This window comes from Urtica dioica, chromosome 1, assembly GCF_054948205.1.
Source record: "Urtica dioica subsp. dioica isolate 48M chromosome 1, U.dioica_male_clone48M_v1_H2, whole genome shotgun sequence".
In the NCBI taxonomy this organism is placed as follows: domain Eukaryota; kingdom Viridiplantae; phylum Streptophyta; class Magnoliopsida; order Rosales; family Urticaceae; genus Urtica; species Urtica dioica.
Window position 1 is genome coordinate 15,362,710 of NC_142756.1, and position 16,098 is coordinate 15,378,807.

The 16,098-nt window shown below is 41.0% G+C and overlaps 1 pseudogene; it reads left to right on the top strand.

The window, feature by feature from the left end:
• Positions 1–8,527: 8,527 nt before the first annotated feature.
• LOC149407478 (receptor-like protein kinase FERONIA pseudogene) lies at positions 8,528–11,324 on the top strand (annotated as a pseudogene).
• The last annotated feature ends 4,774 nt before the right edge of the window (positions 11,325–16,098 follow it).

A 16,098-nucleotide genomic window follows, 5' to 3' on the forward strand; every position in this document is an offset into this window, starting at 1 on the left:
ATACATACGTTCGGTCGCCTATGGCACGAACTCAAAGTCGCCGGCCTAACCCGGTGCAATACATACGTTCGGTCTCCTATGGCACGAACCCAAAGTCACCGGCCTAACATAGCGCAACATACGTTCGGTCGCCCATGGCATGAGTCTAAAGTCGCCGGCCGAACCCGGCGCAACACATACATTCGGTCACCCATGGCACGAACCCAAAGTCGCCGGCCTAACCTGGCGCAACACATACATTCGATAACCTATGGCACGAACCCAAAGTCGTCGGCCTAACCCAGCGCAACATATACGTTCGGTCGCCCAAGCCACGAACTCAAAGTCGCCAGTCAACACCCGGTGTAACATATACGTTCAGTCGCCTATGGCACGAACACAAAGCCCCCGGGGAATACCCGGCGTGACGTCTTCGGTTGCCAAATGGCACGAAGCAAAGTCGTTGGGCCACAGCCAACTCTCGGCACCTTAAACCGTCGGCCTAACCCGGCGTACCGACGTCGTCGTTCAATACGGGTCGGTCAATCGTTGCAAGTTGCCCCTAGCAACAAATGCTGAGCAAACGCCTTACTAGGCACGAACGCCTCCTGCCTCAAATGCTAAACGACGACGTGTCATTGTTGTCAATGGTGCCCACAAGAAGAGTTGTAATCTTCATATTGTACATTTGATGTAATAAAGTCTCACGAAAACTCTTGCCTGTAATTGCTTATTCATTAATAAAAAGTTGAAATGTTCATTCATTCTTCTGTGTCTGTTTGAAGCTTTATGATAAAACATTAGTCTTTAGTCCATAAACAAACTAAACAACTTACGAAGAGACAAATGTAGATTTGCATGAACAAACTCTTCGTAGTTTACTTAAAACGATATATTCGCAATCTAAGCATCAAAGGACTATTAACCTCAGTATGATTGTTAGAAGAATCTATGATGTCTGGTTATGAGGCATTGAGAGTTGGAGACTCTATAGTTCTTCTAGGTATCTTCCGAAGGTACTGAATTGACCAGTGCACTTCTAGACACAAGATAAGAACAAACCATTTAACCTTTTATGTCTCGAAGTCACTACGTATGAATTGCATCGTGCTTACCTTAATCCTGAAATGAGACATGCCATTTCACAGCTTACGTATTCTCATTTGAGAAAGTCAGAGTTCGAACTCACTATGTGATTCCGAACAGGGCCTATTGGTGAAGTACTAAGTTGTGAGAATGTCATAAGTAACTTTGTGAAGTTCTCATAGATATGGAATTCATGTACAAGATTGCTGAAATGCAATATATATCACCTCATGCTTTGTTCCTTGGAGTGTGAATAAATGAACTGGCCATAGTCCAAATTGAGTCTTGACTCTTTTGGATGAAACAATGTGACTTGTTAGCTCCTCGTTAATACATTGTTTCTAACTTATTCACAAGCGACAAAGGAGTTGAGGAAATAACAGCTAGAAGGGTAAAATGGTAATTTTGTAAATCCCGACTAGCTGATGATATTCATGAAGGGTAAACACTGATAATATTCTGTAGATCCACTCATTACAATTAGGTTGAATTCTTGAGTAGAAAATAAATTCATTTGAACCGAGAGATTTTCAGTGTCAACTCTTTAGTGGAGTCAGTTGACATTAAGCTAAACTTGGAAAAGGTTTGTGAACTTTTGAGTCCAAGTATTTAGCTCAAGCTTTGTTAATTTGGATCCATGAGGTCACTGTCACGAATCACATCGAGTAGGAATAGTTAAACTGGAAGCTAAGTCAAAACAAGAACGAAAATTGTCGAAAGGGTAATTTTGTCTTTTTGGACATGGCATGAAATGAATGTCAATAAATTTTTTGACAATGTCATATGATGACTAAACATCACTCGGCCAAGTAAGTTTAATTGGGCCTTGTGGATTAATTTCATTTCATAAGAATTTTATTGAAAATTCTTAATGGGCCTTTTTCATGTTGTCATGAACAAATGGAAAAGCTTCTAGAAGCCCTTTGTAGAAGGACTTAGGCGCCCAACATACCCAAAGAAAGAGAGATTATTTTGTGCATAAATGTATCAAGATACTTGCCAAAAGAAAAAGAGGAAACAAATTTCCTCTATAAGGAAACTAGTATTTCGGCCAAATGAAGCAAGGAGGGAGCAAAGACTAAATGAGGAAACAAATCCAAGGCTTATTGAAGCCTATGTTGGACGTGCAAAGCAAGGGAAAAAGGGGAAATAAGATTTCCTCATAAAGGCTTGGAAAATAAGAGGAAACTACTTCTTTCTAAGGCCAACCCTTCTCCTATAAATAAGACCCTCATTCCTCTCATTCTATTCATTCCACATAAGTTAGAGATTGAGAGCCTCTCTCTCTAGACCTTGTGGCCGACTCCTCTCTCTCTCTCTCTAGTCAATTTCGTTTTATTATTTTGGCACCTAGGTCCTCATTTGACCTAGTGTTTAGCTCTGCGATTTCAAGACTCGTTCTTAAGTCGTAGTGTTTAAAAGTGCCCACACACTAATTCCTTTTCTCTCGAGTGATTTAGTGATAGAAACTTTCGTGGTTGCTCGAGTTGCCGAGGAAGGAAGAGAGACGTGCTGCGGGGGGAGACGAACGTTGCAACCTTTTTCCAAAAGCTTCTCAACGTTCAAGCGTCTAAAAAGGTTAGTAAACTTCTATGCTCATATTAGTTTTTATTTACATGTGCTTGCTCTTTGTCTAAGTTAGTAAAAACTGTTTTACTTGAAAAAGAAAATTTTTAAAATTTCGCCGCTTAACAAAGCGTTAAACTTTTTCTTAAACCCTAGATCAATTCCAACAAATGGTATCAGAGCTATGGTCAAAGATATGCATGTACATGTATTTAAAATTATGAGCTTGAAAATCGTTTTCGAAAGTTTACTAATTTTGTGACAAGTTAGAATTGTTTTCTTAGATTTTTTTAATTTATTGCTCATGCCTTTAAATTAAAAATCATGTTGATTTTCTATGAGTTTGGGATGTTATTAAAACACATTAGAATCAGTTCTAAAAGTTTTTAATTTTTTATATTGAAAAACGTGTTTTTAAGTTTTAGAAAATTTCGAGTAAATTTTGTGACTAGTTATATTGTCTTGCTAGTTTCGTTTATTTACTTGAATCGTTTATGCATGTTGTTATTTCTTTTATACTATGTTATTACCTTTCTAATAAAACACAAATAAAAGCTTTAACAACCTCCATAAAACGTTCCGTTGCACTCGATTCTTTTTCGCACTTAAAAAGGACCAAGCTTTAATTATTTCTTTTTCTTCGAGCTGGGGTAAAACCAACAGTAAAAGTGGCATAACTCTCTGCTCAAAAATAGAAATTTAATGATTCTTGAATCATATTAAAGCTCTATCTGTCCTCTATCCAATGCCACCGGTTTCAGGTCAAAAGGACATCAGAGCCAGTTTTTAGAATTCCGGATTTTCAGCCCCACTACCATGAGTTATAGAACTCTAATGAGTGAAATATTTCTTGAGCAAAAATGTTTTTCATAAGATTATAAACATGATGTGTAAGATTAAAATTTTTTGATTTTTGAAAGTTTAATTGAAATTGAATTTTTACAAAACTGGTTTGAATTTTGAAAAACCGTTTTCGCTTTCAAACTTGAAAAATATTTTGTCATCCAAATCAAATAAATTTTCAAAATGTTTTCAAAACTATATCCATATCACATATGTTCAAAATCTATATGCTCTTGAAAATTTGAGTGGGAGGTCTCCTTGTAGACAAAACCAAAAAATAAAAAGAAGTGTAATCTCAAACTTTCAAGTGTTCGAGTGAGTTGACGTTCACACTTCCCTCATGCACTTTCCCGAAATAGAAAATAGGAAAAGATCCTAGTATGTCCCTTGTGCCTTTATGCAGTACTAAGACTGCTCTAAACATGAACATCTAGGATTCTCTTCTAGTTGTCCGCTCTGTCGCTCTCTAACTAGGAAATCTGTTTCCGAACTTATAAGAGTCGATGAACCAACTCCAAAAACTAAGTGGGAAGGTTATATTTGTTGTTTGTAACCCACGATCCCTAACACTAATGAAAGAAGCAATTAACGTCGGACTAAGAGCCGCTCTTGCGACCCTCTCTTAAATGGGAGTACTCCAAGGCGTTTTTGCTTCAATCATTACTCAATGAGCTACGTTCGAGAGTGAGACGATGATGACAAGGCCTCCCCTTGGGGGATTTTTTTTCAAAGTTGATCTTTTGGACTAAGTGATTGGTTGCACACTTAGGCTCAATCCCTAGTAATCCTCCCTTGAGGCTCTGCGAAAGGATGTGAGTGATCAAACCAATTTAAAAGGTGGCTAGTCAAAATTGATGTATTGACATCTTGGCTAAGCATTAATAATGTGTCATTTACTTATAAATGGAGATTTTTTGCGGCCTTCTCTTGAGGGAGTGAATTATCGTTTGGTTTATAACACCTTTGGATTTTATCAAGTCTTAAACAAACTTAAATCCTAAACCAAAGACTAATCATAAACTTGTTTCAACTTTTATAGGAAAAATGTCTCCCAACTCTCTCTCTTTTATCCTTTCCTCGAACAAACTCGAAAACAAAAACTACCTAGATTCGAAACATAACCTCGATATCATCCTTACCATTAACTAGCACAAATGGGTACTCACCACCCCGTGTCCTCCTCAAACGAATGATGATTCGACTCAAGAGGACAAAGACGCCTTGGCGTCCTGGCTCTGCTCCGATGAGATTGTGAGGTGCTATATCTTAGCATCAATGAACAATGTGTTGCAACAACAACATCGTGACATCGAGACTGCCGCCGACATGCTCAACAATCTCCATGAGATGTTTGGAGGGCAAAGGCGTCAAACAAGGCAACAAGCAGTCCGACAGTTTATGAACTGTCGCATGAAGGCTAGGACTCCTGTTGGAGACTTTATGATACTGATAATTAGTTATCTGAATAAAATGGAAATCCTAGGATCTGAGATTGATGGGAAGAATGTCATAGATATGATCTTAGAAACTCTCCCCGCATCTCTTGATACCTCCAAGATATAATACTCCATAAACAAGCTAGAGTACACTGTTACCAAGCTTATGATGGAACTTCACACTGCTGTAGGTCTCACTAAGAGAAAGAGGAATAAAGGAAAGGCACATGCTACTGAGCACAAAGCCTCCGCCTCTGGAACTGAGAAGAGACCTCACAAGGCCGATAAAAATGAACTGTCCTACCTATCTCAAAGCGAAGGAACAAAGTATTGTACTAGTTACCAAAGCATGCTTAGTAGCTGATAATGTATCAACGTGGATTCATGACTCCGCTGCTACTAACCATATTTGCTGTTCCTTGAATGGTTTCAAGAAAACCAAAAGCTTAGAGGAAGGCAAGTTCTGTTTCAAATGGGGTGATGGGAGCCTGGTGTCTGCAAAGGCTGTGGGATCCATGACGCTGTCTTTTGAAGACCGCACTTTAAACTTGAATAATGTTTATTTTGTTCCTACCTTTGGGAAGAACTTAATATCCGTTGCTCGTCTTCTTGAGCAAGATTATTGTCTAAAGTTCATTAAGAATGGAATTCGTCTTTCGTTTCCTGATAATTCTTTTGTCACTGATGCATGTATGAAGAATGCTCTTTTCTACATCTATCCCACTCAACCTTCCATTTTAGACACCGAAATAGATAACGATCTAATTAGGGAGCCAAAGAGGATCAAACTTTCTGAATCCTCCGATCTAACAAAAATCAACATACCTCTGGCACTTGAGACTTGGTCATATCAGTCTAGATAGGATTAAGAGACTTGTGAGGGACGGTCCACTCCAAGCCTCTGCAATAGGTTCACTACCTACTTGTGAATCCTGCATAGAAGGAAAAATGACTAAGCGACCTTTCTCCGATAAGGGTCGAAGAGCCACTAAGTTGCTGGAACTAGTACATTCTGATGTATGTGGTCCGCTCAGCCAACAGGCACGTGGAGGATACGAATACTTCGTTATCTTCACCGATGATTACTCGCGATATGGGTTTGTCTATTTGCTCAAACATAAATCCGAGACCTTTAACGTATTAAGGTCTTTAGGGCTTTAGTGGAAAAGAAAACTGGCAAAGTGATCAAAACCCTTCGATCTGATCGAGGTGGTGAGTATATGTCTGGAGAGTTCGATGACTTTCTTAAAGAAGAAGGTATCGCTTCTCAGCTTACCGCACCTGGCACACCTGAACAAAACGGAGTGTCAGAGAGAAGAAACCGAACTCTTATGGAGATGGTTAGATCAATGATGAGTTACTCATCACTCCCTCTTTCCTTTTCGGGATATGCCCTCGAAACAACCGCTTATATTCTGAACCAAGTTCCATCCAAGACGGTTCCTGGTACTCCTTATGAACGATGGACTGGCCGTAAAGTGAATCTTGGCCGCATCAAAATTTGGGGTTGCCCCGCACACGTGCTAAGGCAAAAGACTAGCAAGTTGGCTAGTAGGTCAGAATTGTGTCTGTTCGTTGGATATCCAAAGGAAACCAAAGGTTTCACATTCTATAGTCTCGAGGACGATAAGACTTTCGTTAGCAAGAATGCTCGTTTCCTTGAGGAGGACTTTATGAAGGATGCAAAACCTAGAAGCAAAATTGTGCTTGAAGAAAAGTTGGGTGAGGAAGCTTCTACCTCATCTGTAAGAACTGTTCTTACCCCAACTGAAACACAACCTAACTCATCAGAATCTCGTCAAGTAGTACTTCGACGTAGTGGGAGGGCTACTCAAAAGCCTGATAGGTACATGTCTTATGGAGACTCTCTCGTAGCCGTCTCTGACATGTATGATCCTGTTTCCTATAGCCAAGCGATGGCTTGTTCTGAATCAAACCTTTGGCTTGACGCCATGAAAGTTGAGATGCACTCGATGTATGTCAACAAAGTCTGGAAACTTGTAGACCTTCCTGAAGGGATTAAACCCGTAGGGTGTAAGTGGATATACAAGAAGAAAATGGGTCCTGATGGGAACGTCGAGACGTTTAAAGCACGACTTGTGGCGAAGGGTTATACCCAACAAGAAGGGATTGACTATGAAGATACCTTCTCGCCAGTCGCGATGCTTAAATCCATCCGCATACTCCTATCCATAGCTGCAGCTCTCGACTATGAGATCTGGCGGATGTCAAGACAGCCTTCCTGAATGGCAATCTTGACGAGCGCATTTACATGGCTCAACCAGACAGTTTCGTGGAAGAAGGTCAAGAGACCAAGGTTTGTGAGTTGCTAAAGTCCATTTATGGATTAAAGCAAGCATCTAGGTCATGGAATATTAGATTCGATGAAACTGTAAATGGCTTCGGCTTTGAACAGTCAATAGATGAGCCTTGTGTTTACAAGTTAATACACGAAGGCAAAGTTGTGTTTCTGGTACTATATGTCGATGATATATTACTCATTGGTAATGACGTGGGTAAGTTATCTGAGGTTAAGGTCTGGCTGGCAAAGCAATTCGATATGAAGGATCTAGGAGAAGCCACCAATTTCATAATATTTTCCCATTTTCCACCAAAATGCCACCATCTATGTCAACAATGTTGACATCTATGTTTGCCCATCACTATTAGATGTCAACATTGTTGACATAGAGGTGACATTTTGGGATAATTAGTCTTTTAGTGGAAAGTGGGAAAATGTTATGAAATTGGTGGCAAATTAAGCAATTTCCCTAAACTTTTTTTTTTTTATTATTTTACCCAGAGTACCTATTTGACTTTAAAGTGTAATGAGAATCCAGATCCTCTGTCTACAAATTTTGTCCATTGTCTTGTCTCCCAAAAGAGATCTCACATCTGTATTCTCTTTTAATTTTGCTTTCACGGTATTTAAGTGTTTTTAAATTAAAACTTGTTAAGCAACCACGCCATTTCACCTTGTTTATTTCCCCACATCCAAAAATAAAATTGTGACCGTAAAAAAATAATTCACGACGATCGGGCTTAATACTTCAACCAACATGCGGTTGTTCTTTAGTTTTTTTTTTAATTATTTTCTTATCTGATGGAATTTTTTCATATATATTTTTTTGGCTTGAACTTGATGGACTTTCAAGAAAAGCTTATGTTTAAATGATAATCTTGGAGTTAAACAATATATATCTCTCACCCTTCATTAATTTTTTAACTCTTCACCTATATGGTGGACCTTCTCAAGCCTCTCTATATCTCTCCGCCCTCGATTTAGAGCGAGAAACTAGTCCCTTAATCATCCGGGGCGGAGCGATGGAGAATAACAGTTGATCTCTTTAACTAGTCCCTTAATTATTGTTGACCACTAATAATAAGATAAATTTTCCTTTAGTTAGAAGTTACCTTAAAGTTGGAAGGAAGAGCTACAGAGACCAAAAACAGAAGATGTATTTATACTAAAGAAGTGCTATAATTTAGAATACTCATATAAAATCCACATATATATATATATATATATTTTTTTTTGAAGAAATATATAATCCACATATCACGTCGGACTTTTCGTTGTAAAGAATATGATTTTTTTTTTAAATATTTTTTTTATGTATAAAAATATGACCATGTGAATAAACAGAACAGGCACTCGTGTCATTCCACTCAAATTAATTAACATACATGATGAGGAGACCCAAAATTATTCTCTCACTTTCTATCATCTTCACCTTCATCATCATTGCCGGATCCGAATCAATCCGTTTCTTTCCCGACGATAACATCGCACTCGACTGCGGTTCGCCGGGCAATCTAACCGCACCCGACGATCGGAATTGGACCGGAGATCAAAGCAACAAAGATTCTCGTTTTAGTCTCGCCGAAGGAAATAGCAGCTCCTCAAAAGCCACCGAGCAGAAGAGCTCCGTGGCAACCGTGCCATACATGACGGCAAGGATTTCCCGGTCCAATTTCTCCTACAGTTTTCAAGTCTCCATCCCCGGTCCCAAGTTCATCCGCCTCCACTTCTACCCTGCAGTGTACGAGCCAAACCTCGACCTAACCGACTCCTTCTTCTCGGTCCGAGCCGGGAAATTCACGCTCCTCAGAAACTTCAGCGCGTCGATGGTCGCCGAGTACAAGGGCAACTCAGCTTTTGTCAGGGAGTTCTGCGTATACGTGGAAGAATCAGATCAGCCGATCGACTTAGAGTTTATTCCTTCTTCTTCCTCTTACGCTTTCATCAACGCTATCGAGATCGTGTCGATGCCGAGGGAGCTTTACTATGCGCCAGAGGGCGATCCAATGAAGAGCCCTAAGACCCTCGGAATCGGCGGCGGTTTCTTCCAGAGTTACACCAACAGAGCGCTCGAGACAGTCCACCGACTGAACGTCGGAGGTCGGACTATTTCTCCAGCCGAGGACACCGGGATGTTCAGGGAATGGTCTCGGGACGATCGTTACTTCATCTCCTCCGGGTTTGTTCCTGTCAACACGAGCTTGGCCTTGAACTACTCGGTGACGCCGAACTACGTGGCGCCGGACGAGGTGTACCGGACTGCCACGTCCATGGGCCCAGACGCAGAGAAGAACAAGAGGTCAAACCTCACTTGGCGGCTTCCCGTTGACCGGGGATTCTTTTATTTGGTGAGACTCCATTTCTGCCTGCTCAGCGAGACAGTCGCTGCAGCCGGTCCCGAAGCACAGTTCTTCTACGTCTTCATCAGCGAGTGGACGGCGGAGAATCAGGGTAACATTAACTGGTGGACTGGTGGTCGTGGTCTCGGAGTTCCGGTTTATAAGGACTACGTGGTCAACGTCCTGGGCAAGGACTCTCTCTTCATCAGTCTTACCACTCGGCCGGAAAAGTCTATCTACGACGATGCTTTATTGAACGGGATTGAAGTTTTCAAGATGAGCAGCGCCACTGCAGACAGCCTGGCCGGGCCAAATCCTAGCGTCAACGTCACTCGGAATGGGGACAAACCGGTGTACCCGAAGAAGGAGTCCGATTCAAAGAGAAGGGTCTTGATTCTCGCATCCTCGTTGGCCGGAGTGGGTTTCGTCTTCGTGGCTGTTACCGCGGCGGTGTTGTACATGACGTTGGTTGTTCGGAAGAAGAAGCCAAGATCAACATCGAAGTCAAAGTCCGGGTCAACGCTTCCGGAGGAGCATTGCCGGCACTTCTATCTGTGGGAGATCGAGGAGGCGACGGATGGGTTCTCGGAGGACCGAGTGGTCGGACGCGGAGCATTTGGGAAGGTCTACAAGGGCTTCATCGACTGCGACGAGTCCAAGTCCGTGGCTGTGAAGCGGCTGAGCCTCTCGCCGGGAAACCAACAGGGCGAGAACGAGTTTGTGGCAGAGATAAAATTCCTCTCCCGCCTCCGCCACGTTAACCTCGTTTCCCTCGTCGGCTACTGCGATGAAAACGGCGAGATGATCCTCGTCTATGCCTTTGTGGCAAATGGGACCTTCCGCGAGCACCTCTATGGGGATGCCATCCCGCTCTCGTGGCGGGCCCGCCTCGAGGCCTGTCTGGGCGCTGCCCGCGGTCTCCAGTACCTCCATGCTGGATTCTCCGGCACTGCTGTGATCCACCGCGACATCAAGACCGCCAACATTCTGCTCGACGAGAACTGGGTCGCCAAAGTAGCGGACTTCGGGCTCTCCCGGGTCGGCCAGGCTGGTGGCGGAGCGGTGTCAACTGTGGTTAAGGGCACTCCGGGTTACCTAGACCCGGAGTACTATAACCGTCAGAAGCTAGTGGACAAGTCCGACGTGTACTCTTTCGGGGTGGTTCTCTTCGAGGCTCTATGCGGCCGAAAGCCCATCGACTTCCGGCTCGAGGACGGGAGACGGAGCCTCTCGGCGTGGACCCGGAAGTGCGCCCGGGATGGGACGGTGTACGACATAGTCGACCCGTCCTTGAAAGGGAAGATTGCGCCGGAGTGTCTCAAGACGTTCGTGGAGGTGGCCGACAGCTGTCTCCGGGATACGTGGGACCCGAGGCCCTCGATGGGGGATGTTGTGGAGCACCTTGAGTTCGCCCTCAAGCTCCAGCTGGAGGCAGATGCTGCCGCCGAGAAGAGCGGCGATGACGAGGGGGAGCATTGCTACCCGGAGGTGGCATTTAGAATTGTGGACAAGTACGATTTGTTGGGGCTCCGAGCTGCCGCGGACGGAGGCGGCCAGAGCTTTGTTAGTTTGGAGACAGAGAGCACCAATGCTTTCTCTGGGACCACTGCCCATGATTCACAGTCTAAACCCTGAAATAATATCATTGTTTGTGATTAAGGTTTGTATTGAACAGTCTATAGTCCATATCGTGCGTGTTGTGTTTGTTGTTTATTGTCTATTTTGATTACGAATTTTCCGGAGCGACAAAGATTCAAATGGGATTAGTCTGAATGAGGATTATGTGCTTGCATTTTAAGTGTCTACGTGTGTAGTACATGTGAGTAATAACTATGCTGTTTCTACTTTATTGGAAGTGTGCTTTTTTTTTTTTTTTTTTAACATCCATGATCACTTGACAATCTTACATTTTTATACATTTTTGTTCTGGTAGCCGAACACAAAGATTTATCTAGCGGGTTGTATTTTTTATTTTTATTTTTAATTTTTTGAAGGAAGGGGTTTTCGTTTTATAAATCCCAACAACCAAGCCAAAAAAAAAAAGAAGATATTATTTACTTTTTATGACAATAATTTTTGTTTGTCATTTTATGTTTTTCTCATAACAACTACAATGTTTCACATCTATAAATAATTTTGGACCGAAAAGATATTTATTAAAAAAAATAAATTTAAAGTACGATATAGATATGTATCACTCAAAAAACTGTAATTTATTGTATTAAATTTTTTTTAATATTAAATTTTTTGTATTAATAATTATCTGGGAATCTCGACTTTTGAGCCGTGGTGCTGTTGCTTCATGGAAAGTAAATATGAAAGGAAGATACATCTATGTCACCTTTACTAGAAGCACCATCGCTATAGACATGCATCGCTATTAACCATAAAGAGTGTTATTGTTATAGAATTTGGAGAGTGTTATTTCAACCTCTCTTTTTTTTTCTTTTTTCTTTTTTTTAAAAAAGGTCACAAATAAGACCAGCTCAAAAAAGAGAAAAAAAATAATTTCATCCCTACTTTATCAATTTGTAATGACAATTTTACCCTTATTTTAGTTTTCATTATAATATGTTAATTTTATTAACATATATATATATATATATATATATATATTAATCATTATTATATTATATTTATTTAGCTTTATTTCCCTCTTCTTTTATTTTCCCTGTTGTTGTATTAGGGTTATATATAACCGGACTATTGTATTTTTCTTTAACCCAATTCATTATTCAGACTCGCTCTTTTCTCCGAATCCCTAAATCTTCATGGTATCAGAGTCATCTTCTCAATTCATGGCTTTTGTTGATTGATTGAAGAAAATTAATATACCAACTACGGATCGAACTCTGCGGTGAGTTCGCTGGGGGTTACGGGGGGCAGCGCCATGAAATTATTTTGATAAGTCGAGCTACGTTTTTCGTCCGTATTGTTGGTATTTACACCTCCTTTTCTTGATTTGTGGATGTCGTAATTGGTTGGGTGATTGTCTGTCCTTCGTTTTGGTGCAATTTGGATGCGTTGGTGGTTGCGTTTTTGGACTTCGATTTGGGGGTTTCTCTCTGTTTGTTTGGATTTCGTTTTTTTGAGTGTTTGGATTTGTGTTTTTCGATATGGCGGATCGTAGAGAAGATTCCCCTCAAGTGATTGGTGTTCAACTGGATGGAAAAGTTACTCATATTGGAGTTACGTTATGAGGAATTTTTTGCGTGGAAAATCGATGTGAAGTCATGTGACAGGTGGGTGGCCTAAGCCTTCCGATATGAAGGTTTATGGTTTTGCGATTCTATTGGATGTTTGGGAGGCTGATAATGCGAAAATTATCACGTGGATTAACAATTATATTACCTACTCAATCGATGCTCAGTTGACGAAGTACGATACTGCCAAGGAGGTATAGGAACATCTGGAGAGACTCTACACTCATTCTAATTTTGCCAGGCAGTATCAATTGGAGATGGATATCCGTGCGTTTTGGTAGAATAGTATGAATATTCAGGAGTTCTATTCTGTCTTGTCCTCGTTGTGGGATCAGTTGGCATAGACTGAGTTGGCAGAGTTAAGGGCAGTGGCTGAGCAGCGATTGGTTCAGCTTTTTATTCGCGACGACTTTGAGGGATTGCGTGGTGCGATTTGTTAGAATAGATCTAGGATTAAGAAAAAGTTTAACGCTTTTAGGAAGCGGCGTAAAATAAAAAATTTCTTTAAACAAGTAAAAACGATTTTTACTAACCTAGACAAAGAGCAAGCACAAGTTATTTTTAAATTAAAACTATCTAAGAGCAATTACACGTTTACTAACCTTTATGTAGCTTGATCGTTGAGAAGCTTGTGGAGGTTGAATCGCTCGTCTCCCCACGCAGCTCGTTTTCTTCGTTCTTCGGGAATTCGATTAACCACGAAAGTTTCTATCACATAAATCACTCGAGGTAAGAATGAATTAGTGTGTGGGAACTTTTAAACACAACGACGCAAGAACAAGTCTTAGAGTCGAAGAGCTAAAACAAAACGCTAGGTCAAATGTGGACCTAGGTGCCAAAACAAAAACGAAAAGGGAAGAGAGAGAGAGAGAGAGAGAGAGAGAGAGAGAGAGAGAGAGAGATAGAGAGAGAGAAGTGGGTGGCCAATCTTAGAGAGAGAAGCTCTCAATCTCTAAAATTTTGGGATGAGAAGCAATGAGAATGAGGGCTCTATTTATAGGCGAAGGATTAACTTCAAAAGGTAGTTTCCTCTTTTCCATAGAATATCACATAGTTATGAGTAAATATTTGCTCTCTTTCCTCATTCCACACGTCCAAGGCAAGCTTCTAGAAGCCCTTGGATTTGTTTCATCTTTTGCTCTCTCCTTGGTTGGCCGCACCATCATGCTTCCTTTGTTGGAATCGATCTAGGTTTAAGAAAAAGTTTAACGCTTTGACCAAGCGGCGGAATTTAAAAATTTTCTTTAAAACAAGTAAAACGATTGTACTAACCTAGACAAAGAGCAAGTACATATAAATTAAAATTATAAACAAGCATTATAAGTTTACTAACCTTTGAGAAGCTTGAACGTTGAGAAGCCTTTGGATGGTTGAAACGGTCGTCTCCCCTCGCAACACGTCTCTCTTCTTTCGTCGGGAACTCGAGCAACCACGAAATAAGTTTCTATCACAAGAATCACTCGAGAAAGAAATGAATTAGTGTGTAGGCACTTTTAAACACGACGACTCGAGAACAAGTCTCAAAGTCGAAGAGCTAAAACACTAGGTCAAATGTGGACCTAGGTGCCAAAACAAAAATCGAAAATAAGTAGAGAGAGAGAGAGAGAGAGAGGATCGGCCACCACAAGGTCTAGAGAGAGAAGCTCTCAATCTCTAACTTATGTGGGATGATTAAACAATGAGAATGATGTCTCTATTTATAGGGGAAGGATTACCTTCAATAAGAAAGTTTCCTCTTCTATAGAATATCACATATTCATGAGCAAAATATTTCCCTTTTTCCCTTAGGCTCCGTTTGGAACCCGAAAAATAGGAGGGAAAGGAAAATAGAAATCCCTCCTATTTTACTTAGGTTGTTTTGATTGAGGAAAATATAGTAGAAAAAAATATGATGGAAAATGCGAGGGAAAGTGTATAACTAAAATGAGGATTTCATTTTCCTTCGAAAATCAAATGGAAAATGAGAATCTCTCCACATTTGTCTATGAGGGGATCACATTTATCTAGGGTAAAAATGTAAAACTTTTTAAAAATGGGAAAAAAATGTAAATAAAAAATTTAAGGGGGGCTAATTAAAAAAAATCATGGTGAAAATAAATTTTATTTTAAAAAAATGGGTCAAAAGTGTAAATTTTTTAGGGTAAAAATGTAAAACTTTTTAAAAATGGGCAAAAAATATAAATAAAAAAATTTAGAAGGGCTATAATTAAAAAAAATCATGGTAAAAATGAAATTTTTTAAAAAAATGGGTCAAAAGTGTAAATATTTTAGGGTAAAAAATGTAAAAATTTATAAAAATGGGCAAAAAACTGTAAATAAAAAAAATTTGAGGGCGAGGGGGCTAGAGCCCACCCTGGACTTGAGTTAGCTCCGTCCCTAGTCTCATCGTTACTTTCCCGTCAATTTTCTCTCATATTTTCTATGACTTTCAAACACAATTAGAATTTTGACTTTTTCTATTATTTTCTCTAACATTTTCATTTTATCTATTATTTTCACTTTCTCTTTTATTTTTCGGGTTCCAAACAGAGCCTTAGAGTCACACGGCCAAGACACCTTCTAGAAGGCTTGGATTTGTTTCCTCTTTTACTTCGCTCTTGCTTGGTGGCCGAAATTCCCTTTCCTCATAGAGGAAATTTGTTTCCTCTTTTTCTTCTGGCGGCGGAGCGGTGTCAACCGTGGTTAAGGGCACTCCGGGTTACCTAGACCCGGAGTACTATAACCGTTAGAAGCTAGTGGACAAGTACGACGTGTACTCTTTCGGGGTGGTTCTCTTCGAGGCTCTATGCGGCCGAAAGCCCATCGACCTCCGGCTCGAGGACGGGAGACGGAGCCTCTCGGCATGGGCCCGGAAGTGCGCTCGGGACGGGACGGTGTACGACATAGTCGACCCGTCCTTGAAAGGGAAGATTGCGCCGGAGTGTCTCAAGACGTTCGTGGAGGTGGCCGACAGCTATCCACTAGTACAAAAAAGACATTTGGGTGCGACTTTTTTTCGCACCCAAAAGTCAATTTTCGCACCCAAAGATATCATTAGGTGCGACTTTGGGTGCGAATTTTCCGCACCTAAAAGTCCGCACCTAAAAACTCACAAAAAAAAAAAAAAAATGGCGTCATTTAGGTGCTTCTCTTCGAGAGGGACCGGATCTCCGTCGCGCTCCTCGCCGCTCCTCTTGCGACCGGCTCCCCAGCTTTCGAACCAGGGATACACACACACACACACACTCAATTACCATACACACACACATACACACCCACACACAAAAAAACACATATATTCTCGGCCCCTTCCTTCTCAGTCTGCGCGCGTGTCCAGTGGTGAGTCTCGGTGGTGGTTGGGTCGT